The sequence below is a fragment of the Netta rufina genome (genome assembly GCF_964035555.1).
Source record: "Netta rufina genome assembly, chromosome: 2".
In the NCBI taxonomy this organism is placed as follows: domain Eukaryota; kingdom Metazoa; phylum Chordata; class Aves; order Anseriformes; family Anatidae; genus Netta; species Netta rufina.
Window position 1 is genome coordinate 122,731,619 of NC_140124.1, and position 16,857 is coordinate 122,748,475.

A 16,857-nucleotide genomic window follows, 5' to 3' on the forward strand; every position below is an offset into this window, starting at 1 on the left:
ATTGTGAAATAAAACAATATTTAGAACCTTAATTCCTGTATAATTTGGAAAATCATCTAGACAAGGCAATGCTGTGATAACTGTGTTATTAACCCTGTAGGAGTCCCCCGGCTTAGACTGTTTCCTCTAAAATATTCCAGTAAGAGGGGAGGAGAGAAATGCCAAGGAGGTGAGAGGGAAGGAGAGGAAACTCACGGCAAGGAATGCAGTTGTCTCTGTGGCTGTTTAATAGATAAGAATGAATGCTGCTGTTTAACTAGATCCAGTCTCTGAAATATCTAATTAAAACTGATGTGCTTATTTAGTTTCCAATTCATCACAGGTGGGCCCACATTAATGTGAAAATGAAAGTAAATTACCAGCATTTGGCAATCTCACTGAATGTCACTCACATTATTAGCTCAAATCTCAAAATGCATTTTAAAAATATGGTTCATAGGTAACAATGTACTTGAGAACAAGCAAAGCCTTGAATCTCCTAGTACGTTACCTGCATGTGTGAATTCAGACTTGACTGTGGGAGCTCATGATGAATGCACATTGTGGGTGGTGAATCAAAGCCTTTAGGCAACATGTTCTGGAAGAGTTTCACCCAGCTTCCTACCCATGTGGTCACTTGTGAATGGTTTATATTGGCCCCTCTCTTACCTGCCCCCCTCCAACAAGATGCTCATGATAACTTCAGGCCACTGAATTGTAACCAGGTTTTGGGATTGTGCTTGTATTACAGAGACCTTGAGTGCTTCAACTACAGTGTGTTCAGCTTTATAAATGACAACAGAAAGGGACAGACAGATGTGAAAATCAAAAGTCTTCCACAAGTCTTCCTAAAGTATTTGGATTTTATTTAAAATATTTTATCTATAAATTTCACCCATTATGCATGTTTTGAGCTGGTCTGAATAAGAAATCATTATAGTGAAAAGAGCAATTTTTTTTATGAGACTTCAAAATAATTCTCCTTCTGCTGCTTCCAAAAACAATATCTTTGTTTTTAAAAAAGAATTGTCAGAATACTATTACTGGATTTTAAAAATATTTTAAAATTATTTTTCTGTTTTAATATTCTTCCCCATTACCTTTTTGCCACTAAAATAAGAGGATGGAAAAAAAAAATGAGATATAAAAAGATTTTTAAATTCTTTAGTAACTGTGAAAAAAAAAAAAAAAAGAGAGACAGAAAAGTAGCACTTTTTAAATTTATATTTTGTTTTCTTAAAACATATTTTTCTCTCAAGAGAGGTAGAATTTATTTGAAGGAAATTATACAGGTTTGAAGAGTGACATATATAGAGATATATCAAACTGTAGAAGAATTTTTTCACCAATGATACATGAACCACAGCCTGTGTTTTTACCAAACAAAAATGTTTTCCCCTTGGTCAGGTGACCATGCCAAAGCACTGCAACCCCCTGTAAACACTGTTTTAAACTCAGGTTCCCATTATCAACCACAAGATATCCCCAAGTGTTGTACTGAAAAGCTAAATAGACTACAAAACCTCATAGAATCATAGAATCACAGAATCATTAGGGTTGGAAAAGAACCTCAAAGATCATCTGGACCACCCATCACACCTACTACAATGTCACCCACTAAACCATGTCCGTATGCACCAGGCTCAACCGTTCCTTAAACACCCCCAGGGACGGTGACACCACCACCTTCCTGGGCAACCCATTCCAATGCCTGATTACTCTTTCTGAGAAGAAATGTCTCCTTATTTCCAACCTGAACCTTCCCTGGCACAACTTGAGGCCATTCCCTCTAGTCCTATCACTAGTTACCTGTGAAAAGAGACCAACCCCCATCTCCCTACACCTTCCTTTCAGGTAGTTGTAGAGATCAATAAAGTATCCCCTGAGCCTCCTCTTCTCCAGACTAAACAACCCCAGTTCCCTCAGCCACTCCTCATAGGACTTGTGTTCCAGGCCCTTCTCCAGCTTCATAGCCTTACTCTGAACATGTTCCGGGGCCTCCGTGTCCTTCTTGTAGTGAGGGGCCCAAAGCTGAACACAGTACTCAAGGTGCAGCCTCACCAGAGCTGAGTACAGTCTGAAGAAAATGTGTGACACTAAAGGCAAAGAGGAAGGACAAAGACATCATGGCAGCCTGCAGCTTCCTCATGAGGGGAGCAGGGAGGGGCAGGCTCTGAGCTCTGCTCTCTGAGGACAGCGACACGACCCGAGGGACCGGCATGGAGCTGGGAGGTCAGGTTGAGTGTTAGGGAAAGGTTCTGCACCCGGAGAGTGCTTGGGCACTGGGACAGGCTGCCCAGGGCAGTGGTCACAGCACTGAGACTGTCAGAGTTCAAAAAAGCATTTGGACAATGCTCTCAGACATGTGGTCTGATTTTTGGGTGGTCCTGTGCAAAGCCAGAAGTTGGACTCGATGAGCCTTGTGGGTCCCTTCTGACTCAGGATATTCTATGCTTCTATAATCCTATGTGGCAGGTAACCCTACTTGCTTTGGTGAAGTGGTGGCTCACTCTCCCATCCTCAGACCACATGGAAATTGAGGTGGCATCTCCCACCCTTGAGCTCTAGCAGGAGATGCCATTTGCATGTGCCATTCCTCCAACAGGGCAGAAGGACAGACATTGCTACCAGCATCAGCAGGACACTAGCTGGGGATTGAACTTTTCTCCACCCAGTCTTTTGAAAGAATCATTTGCAGTGAATAAAGGGTAGGCTGAGAAAATGGTAGAAAATAATAGTGAAGAAGTGCTATAGTTTGATGAGGGTAATAACCTTTCTAACTAGTCTCCTATCACATTAGGTTCCCCATGAAATTATTTAAAACAGCAGGGAATCAAACATCCCCACATTATTAACCTCTAGCTCGTGCTTATTGAAGAAAATCAGGCAGATATTTTATGGGTCTTGCAGAGCCAGTGAACCCAGCATCCCAGCCTATGTCAAGCAGCGCCGTGGGGCCATGTGGGACTGTGGAACTGCATCCTCCTGCTGACAGGGGACAGCCCTGGGGTTGTGTCAGGCTCCAGAGGGACACCCCCAGGGTGTAAATGCTTCCAGTCACAACACTACAGCACAGTGGCAGCAGCACAGGTTGTCAGACCTGGCAGGTGGCTCCTGCACTATAAATGCAGTTGTTAATAAGGTATTTAAATATAAAGGGTTTTTATATGAAAACTGGTTCAGATTTCCCAAACATTATGAAGAAAATATTTTCAAAACCAGTGAAGATTTTTTTAAATAAAATAAAATAAAATAAATAGAGAATAAAAACAATACTAAAAGCTTTAACCCAGAAATGAACCAAGGTGGGTAATCAAAGCATTGTACTGTGGCTTTTACACCCCTTGCGTCTTTCCTAAAGTTTAAAATATGGGAAACTACCACACAGAAGAAAAACAAGTAACCACCTTGAAGAACACTTATTAAATAAGCCAATGAATTTACATCATCCAAAGACAGAGCTGAATGACTGGCTCTTCCTGCCTATTCACAAATTGTGTTGGGAAATAATTTAACACATTTTTTAAATGGTGATCATCACTCAGAGTACTATGTTGTGCAGTTGGGGATCCACTGCTGATATCTGGATTTAAACATTCTGTTTTGGTTAAACTCTTGGTGGCAAAAGCAGTTTTTTTCTATTGCCAACAAACATATTTTTTATTCCCAGCAAAATTCATAGGACTGTATATTTTTCAAATACTTACGCTTAATGAGCAAACGTGTGCTTTTATAAAATCCTAGGACATTTAGGACAACAGAAAATCATTCAAATGTATTTTGAAATATTTAAATCTTTGGAGGGCAGGTTCAGATTTTTAAGGGGTTACTTTTGACATTTGTGAAGATACACATCCATAAATTATTGGTAATGCTGAGCTCTAGTGCTCGAAATGCAGCGAAGGACCTTGGCGGCTGCACGGTGAACAGCTGCTTGTGGCGAGGCTGCCTTCCCAAACACCCAGAGGAAGGTAGGGAGCACTGAAGTGTTGGCTGAATATTCAAAAACATTGCAAAGAATAAACCTTACCGAAAACAAAATGTGAGGAACACACTTCTGCTTCCAATGCCCCTTGGGCAACACTGCAGTAAGGACCTGACTGTATATTTTACACCTCTGCTATGCACTCATACATACACGCTTTCAGCAGAATTTTTTAAAAACAAACAGAAAAGCCTTATTACTATTTCAGTGTCTCCAAATAACATTGGCGTCTCATAGAAAAGAAGTATTTCCCGTGTACAGCCTTGCATAATCACCTAGCTGCACAATGGGAGGTATTTGCTGTCTTCTGAAGTATCACGTATTAGCCCTGGTGGGACTGCAGCCGGCAAAACAACGGGATGATCCGGCACGATAAACCTGATAGATCAGAGGATGTGGGGGGATACAAGTGGGCATCTTCCAATAGCACATGCAGTTCAGCGTTTGAATGAGGAAAGCAAGAGAGTTTTATGGTGTTGTAGGGTCTTTTCTGAGAACTGCGTTACTGATAGTTTCCATCATCTTTGCACAAAGCTGTACCTGTCAAGATCAAGGGCTGCTACTATGTCTGGGCTGAGCACACATGCTGTAATAAAGACAGATTCCTCCACTGAGGGCTTACAAGCCAGGTTTACGACAAGACAACATACAGATGCAGTACAAAAACACAGAGGAAGAGAGGAAAGGAGATAACAGTAAAACAAGCATGCATTTTTCATAATAGGCAGTAATTTCATGTCTTAATTTAATCAATGGTCTAACTAAGTGTAGTATCTTGCTTTTCTACTGTACGCCTAAGTTTTAAGGCCTCGTTAACATACAATGTGTGATTAATATTTTATGGGGACTTATTCCACTTTATCTAGTGGCCTCAAGAAAAAGTAAGTATTTACTAACCACCAAAAGGTGGGTGGAATATTTTGCAATAATTTTAATTTCCTGTAATAACAGTAAACCACTGTCCAGTTATGGACTCTGGTTTGTGGAAAGTACAAACAAAGGCTTTTGAGGATGTGCACAATGTTGGGTTATATCACTTCCCTTACAGCTTTTCTACATTTGTAAAGGTCTCTGGGATCCACCAGCAAAAGAAGAGGTTTTGGTACCCTACGTTTTAAGTGTTGTAATAAAATTGTTTCCATGGGGAAGAGGAAGAAGCTTCATTAGTTTATGTGGTAAAGCTCTGGTCTTGAGGACAGATTTTAAACTGAGAGAAAGGGGAGGGTGGCTCAGAGCATTTCATCAGTCACTATAGACAAACAAGTTGTATATGACTTGATATTAACAGGAATAAATGAAGAAGGCAAGGGTAATGGCTTATTCCCTCTGTCTGCCATCAGTATTTTACCCTCCACAAAAAGGTAACATATGATGGAGTCTCAGGAGTACCTGCAGAGGTTTGGCCAAGAAGCTGGCTATTGATACATATGACTGCACACATTTAATTTCACTTCAGAATATCACATCAACTTGTGATAATCACAAATATCACTCAACTTTAGTGGCTATCCTATAAAGCCCCACAAGACATTTAAATATCAGAGGAGGAACCATCATCCTACTGCTTGTATGGAGAATAAAATATGTGCTGTAATTGCAGGTGTTGCCACAACTGATTTGGACAAAACTGAAATGCATCTTGCAGGTTCAAGTTTTAAAAGAATTGGAGTAAACTCAAATCTGGTACAAGCTTAACAAGACAGAAGAGTTAAAAGATAAACTAGTTTGGCCCAGTTATTTTAAAGTGAATTTACTGCTCTTGAAAGACAGTCTAATAATGAAAGCCCTTTATTTATCCCAAGAGGTACAACATGAGCTAAAGTGCAGTTGCCCACCAACACATTTCAGCCCATTTCTAGGAAGAAGGAAATGGGAAAGCATGTGCATCCCATTGGTCATGTCCATGGATATCTCTGAAATTCTTGGACTTGCTGGCAGAGTTATCATCGCTTGTACCAGCATTTCTTTTGCAGTGGACACTTAGGCTCACAGATCCAAAATGAGATTGAGTGCTTCATAAAGGCTGCTGAAACACAGTGAGTTGATAAAGACTTTCATATTCAAGAGACCACAAATTCTTTAAGCTAAATTTACTCACTAGCACATTGGAGGTACCTTTCTCTACAGGCTCACACTTTCATGCCTTTGTGACTCCACCTGCTTCATCTTGCCATTAGTGAAAGATAGGATGTAATGGTAAGTTTCTAAAGAATATCATAAACTTCTAGAAACAGTTTGAAAGAGGTCTTCTTTTCAATGAGACTGGTCCTTAGAAAGCAGTTTAACAACAAGAAAGTGAAGTTTTAACATGTACAACTTTACAGCAGAGATTCATTTCTGATTACCTTCCATTAGTTTTCATTGCAACCTTTTGTAGAAACCTATTGATTTCATCAGATTTAATTTTTAGGATGCATTGTGTTAATGGAATGTGCAAAAGCAGTTGTCACAGTGTGTTCTTGATGCTTACACCCATGATATAGAGCAACAGGAAAACATGCATGTGTTTGGTTTGGTGCTAATACAACCATGTTTCCCTGAATCTGAAGGTCAGGCAGACAAATCAGAAGCTAGAAGGAGAAAGTCAAACACATTGTCCTGGACTTTTGGGTATGAAGTTCTGCACTTGTAGAAGAAAGAAAAAACATTGATGTAAATAAAATCCAACAGAGAGTTCACAATGCAGCACACAGACCTCTGTTTTGACTCCCACCTCCCAGGTAAGTCTTCCAGCAGCTCAGTGTTTTACCGCTGAAAACAGTTGTCCTTCATTCAAGGTTTAGAACTGTTGTTTCCATGGGAAGTTCTGGTTTCTCAGAACTTCTTTTCTCAGCAGTCAGCTGCAATAGTGATGAGAACTCCTCCAATGAAGAGTATTTCCTTCTGGATGAGAATACCAAAGAAACGCTTTTAAGGGTCCTATACTAACTTCACAGTATTTAGTCATATTTCTCCAGAGGTTAAAATCCATCATGTAAATTTTAAATTTTCCTACGGATTGCAACTACTGCAAATCTGGTAGACAATTCCAGAGCATAGAATTTCTAGAGATTTCTATAGATCCTTGATCTGTTCTCTCTTTCCAGTTACACTCCCCCTCCTTCACACAGCAAACCATCTCCAAGTATCTAAATTGTTATTTTGGCCCAATTTAGCATCCATGATCTGCTTGCCTTGTTGAGCTGCAATTATTATTACACAACTGTAGTGGTACTCACTGGCTAGTGCCATAGGCTTCTGTAATTCTTAAGATTGTTCTTTTTAGTTGTAGGATTTTAACTTAATTTTTAATCAGACTTTGAAACTTAATCCTTCCTTTTCAAACATCAGGGTATTACGTATTTTGATTAGGTACAAGATGGGGTAAATGTAGCAAAATGTCACACACAAAATGTTTGGTTTTCTTACTTCAGCCACATATCTCCTCCTCCTTTAAGTGTTAATCACTCACCACCATAGAGATAAGCCGAGTGTAATGTATTTTCAATTAACACAAACAAAAATGCATCATCAATAGCATTATCATTAACAATCTGCAATTACTGTCTAGTTAAAGCACTTGTTCTAGCTTTGGGGTGGCGCACAGCCCTGTGCTGATGATGGCGATGATTACAATAGCAAAGGTCAGGCTTGGAGCCTCTCTGAAGCCAGTCATCCAGACGATTACCATCATTGACAGTTTTTGCCAGAAGCACGCTTATTGAAAGCAATGTGAATGCCACAAGGACTGTGTATAAAAATAGAGGAAAATTGTCTGCAGTCTTCCCTCATCTCCTAGTTGCCAATTGTAATTAGATCTTCAGGCTGCTTTGTAATCAGCCATCAATTCCACAGTATAAAGACCTCTGCAGCAGAATATGCACCCTATGTCTTTATCAGCAGAGTCCTCCAGCCATTCAAAGACCTTGCATTAGAAATATCTTTCCCATATAACTTAGGACACCTAGAAAAAAATAAATATAATATAATAATTTACAAGAGCTTCTTCTAGCAGAAGGTGGAAAAGAATATTGATTGCAATTACTGTGCAGCATTTGCCAGTGCAAACCGGTGCTCACAGAGGTACCAAAATATTGTCAAAAAGAATCTTCATTTATACATGTAAAGCCCCACCTCCTATTATATTTTTTCACTAAATAGTTTTTGCTCCCTTAATACAATGTACTTAGTCTTCTTAGTACAACTAATTTAATATTTGTAATATCTCTGTGTTGAGGGGCCCGTTTTGTTACACTGATATAAGCAACTAGATGCAAATGAGATCTAAGATAATATTCACCTACAAGTTAATTAATGTTTCTATACTATTTTCTCTCAAAGACTAAAGTTTTTTTCATATATTTTTGGCTGTTGTCTAAATAATTTGCATCATAGTTGTATTAATTTATAAATAAGTATGTTCAGGATCCATTTGCCCTGTGTTTAGTTGTCAGATGCACACATAAAAGAGTGTTCACATTATTCAGCCAAAGTTTATCCTCTTTGAATTTACCACCCATAAAGAAATCTATATGGGCAAAGACTATCCTCTGCATCAGTTTCCTGAGTTTCTTCATAAAGACTATTGAATATATATACATATAAAATATTGAAAATTTTCTCAGATGAACTATCTCTCAGCCATTTGTCCTTTTAACTGGTGTTAATATGGCTGAAATCTCTCACACCTATAAAAAGTGTCAGAAATTAAAGTAAGCTGCAATTATTTTCCTGTTACTGAAAATGGTGATCCATGTTTCTCTTTGGAGGAACTTCATGTGTGTGGTGCACGAACAAGTAAAGACAAGCTCCATTGTGACTCATAAAACCCAGCCTTTCAAGATCAGCTTCAAGAGATCTGTGGCAAAATAAACTTAAAGAGGATTTTCACCAGCACAGGGCTTCAGGGTACGGAGAAGAATGTCAGCTGGACCTAGCTGTTGGATCTGGCATGCCTCATCTCCACATTCTCCCATACGCTTGCACCTTGGTGAAGTCAGAGGGTCTCTGTACTAAGGGCAGGCCTGGTCAGTCTAGTCATAGGAGCTCACTGCAATTTCAAAAGCTGTTTCTTCCCTAAATAATAATAATAATAATAATAATAATAATAATAATAATAATAATAATAATAATAATAATAATAATAATAATAGAAGAATTATTTCTGGGGTGGTAGTTCCTACAACTTCCATTCTTAATAAAAATAAATTTAAAAAGTTGACAAGAGAGGACCAGTGTTATATTTTCTTGAGTTCATTCTGTCTCTCTAGATGAAGAAGTTGTCACTGGTAAGGAGATGGGGGCACATGTTAAAAATAAGACATTTGAATAATGTTTCATGAACCTTGGAAAATATCATGCTGAGCTCCTCAGGTGGAAATTCAGTTTCTTTGCATTCCAATCTTCTTTCAATATGCCCATCTGACTCTCCAGATTCATTAACTGAGCAGCCACATTTTCTAGCAGGTTTCCTACAGTGATTGAAGTTTGCAACACATCTATTTCTGCATATAGCAATTCCAACACTTCTCAAATTGATCCCTCAAAGTCCAGACTTGTGGCAGATTGTCTTTCCAGCAGGACAGCACAAGATGGGCTCTGGTATGAGCCTTGAGAAGTAGTGGTAATGCACATAGAAATAAATTAACTATTTATACAGAGCGTTTCATCTCAGAATTGTATGCTATCTACCTTACAAGCCATGTATGTACCAACTGCAGAGTCAGACAAGGGAGTTTAGGCAGGTCAAGATCTTAAATACTATGAACATATTGTGCTCAGGAAATGTGATGAACTTGGGTGGTTCTGCTTATTGCTACAACATTATTCAAGTGATTAAACACTATTGAATAAGTTTCTCAGATGAGATATTAATGATTTAATGTAGGCACTTAAAGAGAATTTTATATATCTGTACATAATATCCTGTAGGCAAAACTATATTATTCTGCTTCTGTTTGTTGAGAATAAACAGTTTTAAACAACATGCATTTCATCATTCACAGAATTAATGTAAAGAGCTCTCAAAGTTCTCTTATCTCATTTTGTTTTCTCCATCAGTCTTGCTGCCTGCTGTGACAAAGTTATGAAAAATAGCTAGCTAGCAATTGTACAGAAACACATCAATGGAAAACATTTTATTGGTTTTGTTGTACTGTGACATCTACAAACGCCACTCAGTGGCCAACAGACATACTTCTCCCTCACTGTTCCACCTGCACTCTGTCATGCTTACCAGCTCACCCCAGGTTGCAATCAGATTTGTTCGTGTGACTCCAGCCAGCTGAACCCAAATGGACTTCAAACAAGTGAAAGTCAAGGCAATAATGTGCACAACTTCCCTTCAGTTTTTGCTTTTCTGATACAAGGAAAACAAAGCAAAAGAGGTGCAGACTCAGTATTGAGCAGCACTAAGCTGATGCCAGGAGTTGTGATGCTGTAGAACTTCCTTTAAAGTGAACATCAAGTTCCATTTCTTCCTTGTCTCTTTTCGTTGGGATTATGACCATGAATTAAAGCTATCACTGCACTGCAGCCCATAAAACACTGTGCCAACTTTACTAACTTTTTTTTTATAGGAGATGACATTATCGCAGCAGCTTCTATATCTCTGGTAAGCTCCACATATTGTACAGACAGCTCCAAAGTTGCCTTCAGATCTGTCATATGGTGCAAACAGCTGCCGATGAGGCTTGTGAACTGCTTTGACCTCCTGTATGCCATTTTCCTCTGGCTTTCCTTTGACTTTGAGTATGCAGCCTCTTTTACACAGCTCATAGGATGCAGAGGTTCTTTTCCCATTTGAAGGGATCAGCGATATTTTTGTGGAGAATACAAACAAAAATCAATAGTTTCTCGTCTTGACATAAGGGACATGCTTATTTTTAAATTAACTCTCTTTTCACCCCTGAGACTAGTACAAAGCAGACAGAACAGGCTCCGCTAGAACTGCACTGGGATTTTAAGACTCTGCTTCACTTGTCCCCATTTCACAATGTCAAACCACGTAAAACCAAATGATTTCATCTCCCTTACATTTCCAACTTCAGGAGGAGTTTAATTACATGGTGTATTCACTGGTGACAAGGTGCTAGCATTTGTACATGATAAAATACTTGAGCAAGGCTTTCTGAAGGCTTTTTTGCTCCAAAATGGGGAAATTAGGGCTACTGTTTCACAAAGTTACTTAAGGTCGAGAACTCCATTCAGATGCACAACTTAGAAAGGAGCAAATGATCAGAAAAGAGCAGAAAATTCACAGAATAGGCAGCAGAATAAACACAGAATGTGACTCTTGAACTGCACATTCCTCATCTCCTCCTGGAAAGAAAAGTGTTAGGTTTTTCACTTTAATTTTTTAGTTTCATGTTACCTATCTGATATTTGATTGATGCTGCTAGGGAGTGAAGCCATCTTTATATAACATGCCTTGAAAACAAGTGGACTGCTAAGCAAGAATTTCATTAGATGCCTCTTCCCCTTAAAATCCTCTTGCAGAGGAAGAGGCAGCACATAGCCATGGGAATATAGCAGACAGTTGCTACTAGAAGAGTCACCAAGTCCTGGCCCTGATTACGGCAAGACCTGGGAGCAATGAGCATCAGGACAGGGGATATGACCCAAGAGATGTAGCTGCTAGAGTGCTCCAGTGACATATCCCAAGGTCATGGCTGAGCATGTCATAACTGCAGACATGGTTCTGAAATCCAGGTACTGTTCTGATAAACTACACGGCTTGCTGAAATACTGAAAGCCTTGTGCAGGGCTGAGCTACATAAGACTAAAAGCAAAATTTGTTTTCTGGTGTTTAGACTTAACAAAGTTACATTTCATTTCACATTTCTTATTTCTACAGCAAAGAAGCAGATTGATATTTCAAAACCTTTTCCAAATGTTTATTTTAAGCAGTGATACAGGAACTCTGTATTTTTACATATGGTTAGTGATGTTTTTTGCAAGCTACCAGTCTTCAATTTAACTTTTAATCAAATCATGAAAAAGGTTTATCCATCTTTTAGAGTTCTACACATCTTTAACTGAGGTTTTGTGAGCTACAAAGCTCCCTGGAATGGAATGGAATGGAACAGAACGGAACGGAACAGTTAGGGGGGAGAACATACAAAGATCATCAAGAATATCCAGCAGTAAACAAAAGTTAAAGTTCATTATTGAAGGCAATATCCAAAAATGCCTCTTGAATACTGACAGGCCTGGGGCATCAATCACCTCTCTAGGAAGCCTGTTCTGGTGTCTGACCACCCTCACAGTTAAGAAATTGTCCCTAATGTCCAGTCTGAACCTGCCCTGGCGCAGCTTTGTGCCATTCCCAAGTGTCCTGTCACTGCCTACCAGGGAGCAGAGGCTGGCACCTCCCTGCCCACCTCCCCTCCTCAGTTAGGAGCAGGGAGCAGTGAGGTCGCCTCTTCCTCCTTTCCTCCAGACCAGACAACCCAAGTGTCCTCAGCCCCTCCTCACAGGACATGCCTCCCAGCCCTTTCACCAGCTTTGCTGCCCTACTCTGGATGCATTCAAAGACCTTAAGATCATTTTTTATACTGTGGAGACCAGAACTGCACACAATACTCAAGGTGAGGCCGCACCAATGCTAAATACAGTGGGAGAATCACCTCTTCTGAGCAGCTGGCTGTGCAGTGTTTAATGTATCCTAAAATGTAGTTTGCCCTCTTGGCTGCCAGGACAGGCTGCTGGCTCATGTTGAGCCTGCTGTTGACCAGTTTTAATTGAACATTTTTCCAGGGATGGAGGCACACCTCCCAGAGATAGCTCAGGGCTACCCTGGGATAACAAGCCACCAAGCAGCTGAAAATTGTAGAGAGCTGAGAGCATGTGTGCCTGGCCATGAACCTTCTTCAGCAGCAGAATCTCCAAAGAAAGAAATAGGAAACAAGGACAGACTCTGCTGGTCATAAAGGTTTGCAGATAGTTCTCCTGATACAGTCGATTTCCTGACATTCACATATTACATAAATTACATAACAACTGTATATAACTGTCATATTATTCTTTTGTATTATATTATATACAACTTTTTACCTACAAATTCTTTGTTTTGCTACCTTCTAGTGATTGTACTTGATTATATTACCTCATTTCAGATGACTGTTCATTCTTTTGCTGCTAGAAAAAACAGAGGAGTATGCAGAGGAATAATCTAATCATATGGGCCTAAGAACCAGCATTTCTGATTCCTGTTGTTACTACTCCGTGTTTCAGGGTACATACACAACGTATAGCACATACTCTTAGATACTTTAGTCATATTAACTGAAATGCAAATGCATTACACTGCTAGAGTGACAGAAACAGAAACAAAATATTCACAAATAGACATAAAGATTTAATTACAGCAGTAGCTTTGGAGCCTTGGAATCATTATATACATATACACACACAATCCCATTTATACACATGCTTAAGTGCAAACTAGGATTAATACTGTATAGCTTACAAACCCAAGTGACATTCCCAAGAATTATTTTCTAAGTGACAGTTAAAATAAGCAGATGTCTGTTGTATTCAAGAGACAGAAATCAGATTCTTTAACTGGTTAAAATATACATAGAACAAAAATAATGATAAGCAACAGATTTAACAGGGAAGGAATTTAAGAAAACTACACAAAAACACATATAAGAGTAGATCTAATTATTTAAAAGTTGCTCAATGTATATACAATTCTAAACTATTAATAAATATATCTGATAAATAATGATGATAGTCTCCATATTTCTTTGTTTAATTCTCAGTTTTCTTGCAAGACCTTCCTGAAGTTTGGTTGTAATGGATCATTACGTCCATAATGTGCTCAATGTTGGAGTGAATTTTGAACAGTTTTTAGGCTGCATACTGTTTTCTTCCAGATAATTTACTGGATTAAAATTAGCAGTGTGAAAAGCTGTAGAGAAATCTAAATGCCTGCCAAATCAAAGAAATAATCACATTTTTATGAATATTTAATATCATAGTCATGGCAAATAAGGCAAGTAATTAGTACTTACCATAAATTTGCAAAGTATTATTTTATGTAAATGTTACATTCTACTAGTTTGATATGAATTATTCATTGTATTACCAGACGCTGACACAAACCAGCAAACACTAAAATCTATGTGTTATTAGTTTACTTACCTTTAATGATATTGTTTAGAAAGCATTTTTGTGAGATTACTATTTTTTCCCAAATGGGATGGAAACAAGAAGAAAGTCATTTAAAGTCACCTACTGCACATTCCAATATTGGAGAAACTTAAGATGCAAATGTACAAAATGCAAGTTCTTTCATGTGTACAGATGAAGAGCTCTCAGCTATGCCTCCAATTGCAAAGACCGCACGGGGGATTACTATTAATGAAGTATGGTAAAAGCTGTTTATAAAAATAATGGATGGAGGAGAAAAACAAACATCTTTAAAGATAAGCCCCATAACTCCTTACAATAAAGACACCTTAGGTGAGGGAATAAAATGATTAAAAGAAAATCTAGACTTGACCATAACAAGCAACATCCAAACAGCATTTCAAGACAAAAAAGCCCCAAAAGTTTATATTTTTGTGTTGGGTTTTCCCCTGTTTCTTGATTTCTTGGAATCAATATTTCTTGATTCTTACAAAAATCATTTTCTTTTCTTAATTTGTAGTTAGCTCATCCTTGGAAACAAAAAACCCTCATAATATTTATAATGCAACAGTATATTAAATGGCAAAAACCTCTTTCAGCTCTTTTGCCCCTTAAACATAATCACATTCTCTCTTTGGTATTAGTATCAACTTTATTGTAACTGACAGACTTTTCACTTTTTACTGATCTTCCTTTTTGTAGGCACTCATACATAGAGTGACTCAACACTGTCCTAGAACACACCCCTTTGCAATTATCTTATGATGTGAAAAATAACCTTTTACTTTCCTCGTCTATCTTTTACCTAACAAACTATTTTTATTGAATCTTTCATAAGCAGCATCTGATTTTTGGTTGCACAAAATGAATCTTCTTCAAACAGTAAATCTTTAGGTCTTAATAAATTACATCCACTGCATTACACCTGTCAGCTTGCTCTGAAACAAACTGAACAAAATTAAAATCTGCTCATTGAATATATCCTCTCCTTTGGTAGATCTATGCAAGCATTCTTCAGACAATTTTAATTTATTCTGATATTCATCTATCCGATTTAAAAAAATAAAAATAAAAAAATTGGTATCTCATATATAATAAATGCATATATTGGTCCTTCACATCATAGTTCAACTTACATGTATAACCACTACAAATTACACTTGGATTTCACCAAGGGACATTATAGGTTTCAATGTCTTTCACTCTTCAGCTCTGTGGTTGTGTCTTAGGACACCAAGGTTTATAGCCAACGTGTTCACTGTATACAGACAAGAAGCTGATGTTTTGTTTCTAATTTTTCCAAATATGATCAAGGTAGCAAAGAGTTTTCATGTTCTTGTAGAACTCTGAATGGTGAAAATTTAGTCTGTATATGCATAGTAAAAAAACAGTATTATGGTCTGTGGGCAGAGCTTCAGTTAACAGCCAGAGAAGTTTTACTCATGGTAAGTAAGTACAGCACAGATTACAGGATGGTGGGGGTTGGTTTCTCTGAGCTATTGGCAACCCTGAATTAGGAAATGTAGGCCAACATTAGTCTACATTTAATTTATTTGATCTGAGTACAACTTTCCTCATGCAACCTTAACTCTGTGTTACTGATGCTTTTCACTGTGTTTCTGTAACATTGTACTTAGCATTTTGGAGAGCAGAGGCAAGCTTTAGCCTAACATACTGCATTACAATGCAGGTGTGATTTTGGGCACATCATCCCAACACAGGCACCTACCTAAATGACTCTGCTCTTTCTATTCAGAAAGAAAAACATCCCATTTTCAGAGAACTGAAAAGTAAGATTTTTAGCTTTGGGGGGGGGAGGACATGGTTTAGAGTGACTATCAGATGTGGTTTCCTAAAATGGAATATTTCAAAGTACAGGGAAAAGGGTACAACTGCAGCTTTGGGAACAGTGCTGTAGGAACAGCTCCTCACTGAGACCTTGTGTTTGGACTGAAGGATGCAGTCCTCTACCACACAATGCATGCTGTACATGGGAAAGCCCAGCAAGGAGCTGGCAGCCAGGGTGAAAGGAGTGGTTTCATAAACCAGAAGTGGTTTTATAAACCATGAATCCATGTCCCCTACTTTAAATAAAAGTTTGCCAGCTGGCAAGTGAAAGAGAAAATGAAAGTTCTTACCTTTGTTGGTGGTTTGGACCATGCAGCAGCAAACCTTCAGTCTTTTACAAAACTCAGCCTTGAGAAGCTGCATGCTTTCTCTTAAAACCATCCTTGTGTAACCTAGCTTCTAATTAATTTCCACCTTCAAGTAAGCAGGTTAGCAAGGCCTGTGGAATAGAAGAAAGGAGAAAAATGTAAAGCAGGCTGAGGAAATCTTTCACTCCCTGATTCCTTCAGCCTCCTATAACTGCTCTCCTTCCCTTCTGAACCCCACTGTGGCCTCCTATCCCCTGATCATAATCAAAAGCAACATGTACAATACAGCCACTTAAAAGAAAATATTATTTGCACATTTAAAGTAATGGTAGAGAAAATATGAGAACACAGCACAATGGACAGCAAAAATGTGGTTCACATAAATGTTTGTTTTTAGCTTTAATATTTTAAACAAACATTTCCTTCCACTTAGACTCATCCTAATCTGCAATCTCCACCTGGTGTTTTTCAAACCAGATGGAAATGTAAATTATTTAAAATCATGAAATTCCATTAGCAGTTGGGCTTAAGTGCTCAAAAGGAAAAAAAAAAAAAAAAAAAAAAAAAGAGGAAGGAAGAGAACTTTTCAGGTTCCAGAAGGCAACTGTGTCTTTCTCCCCT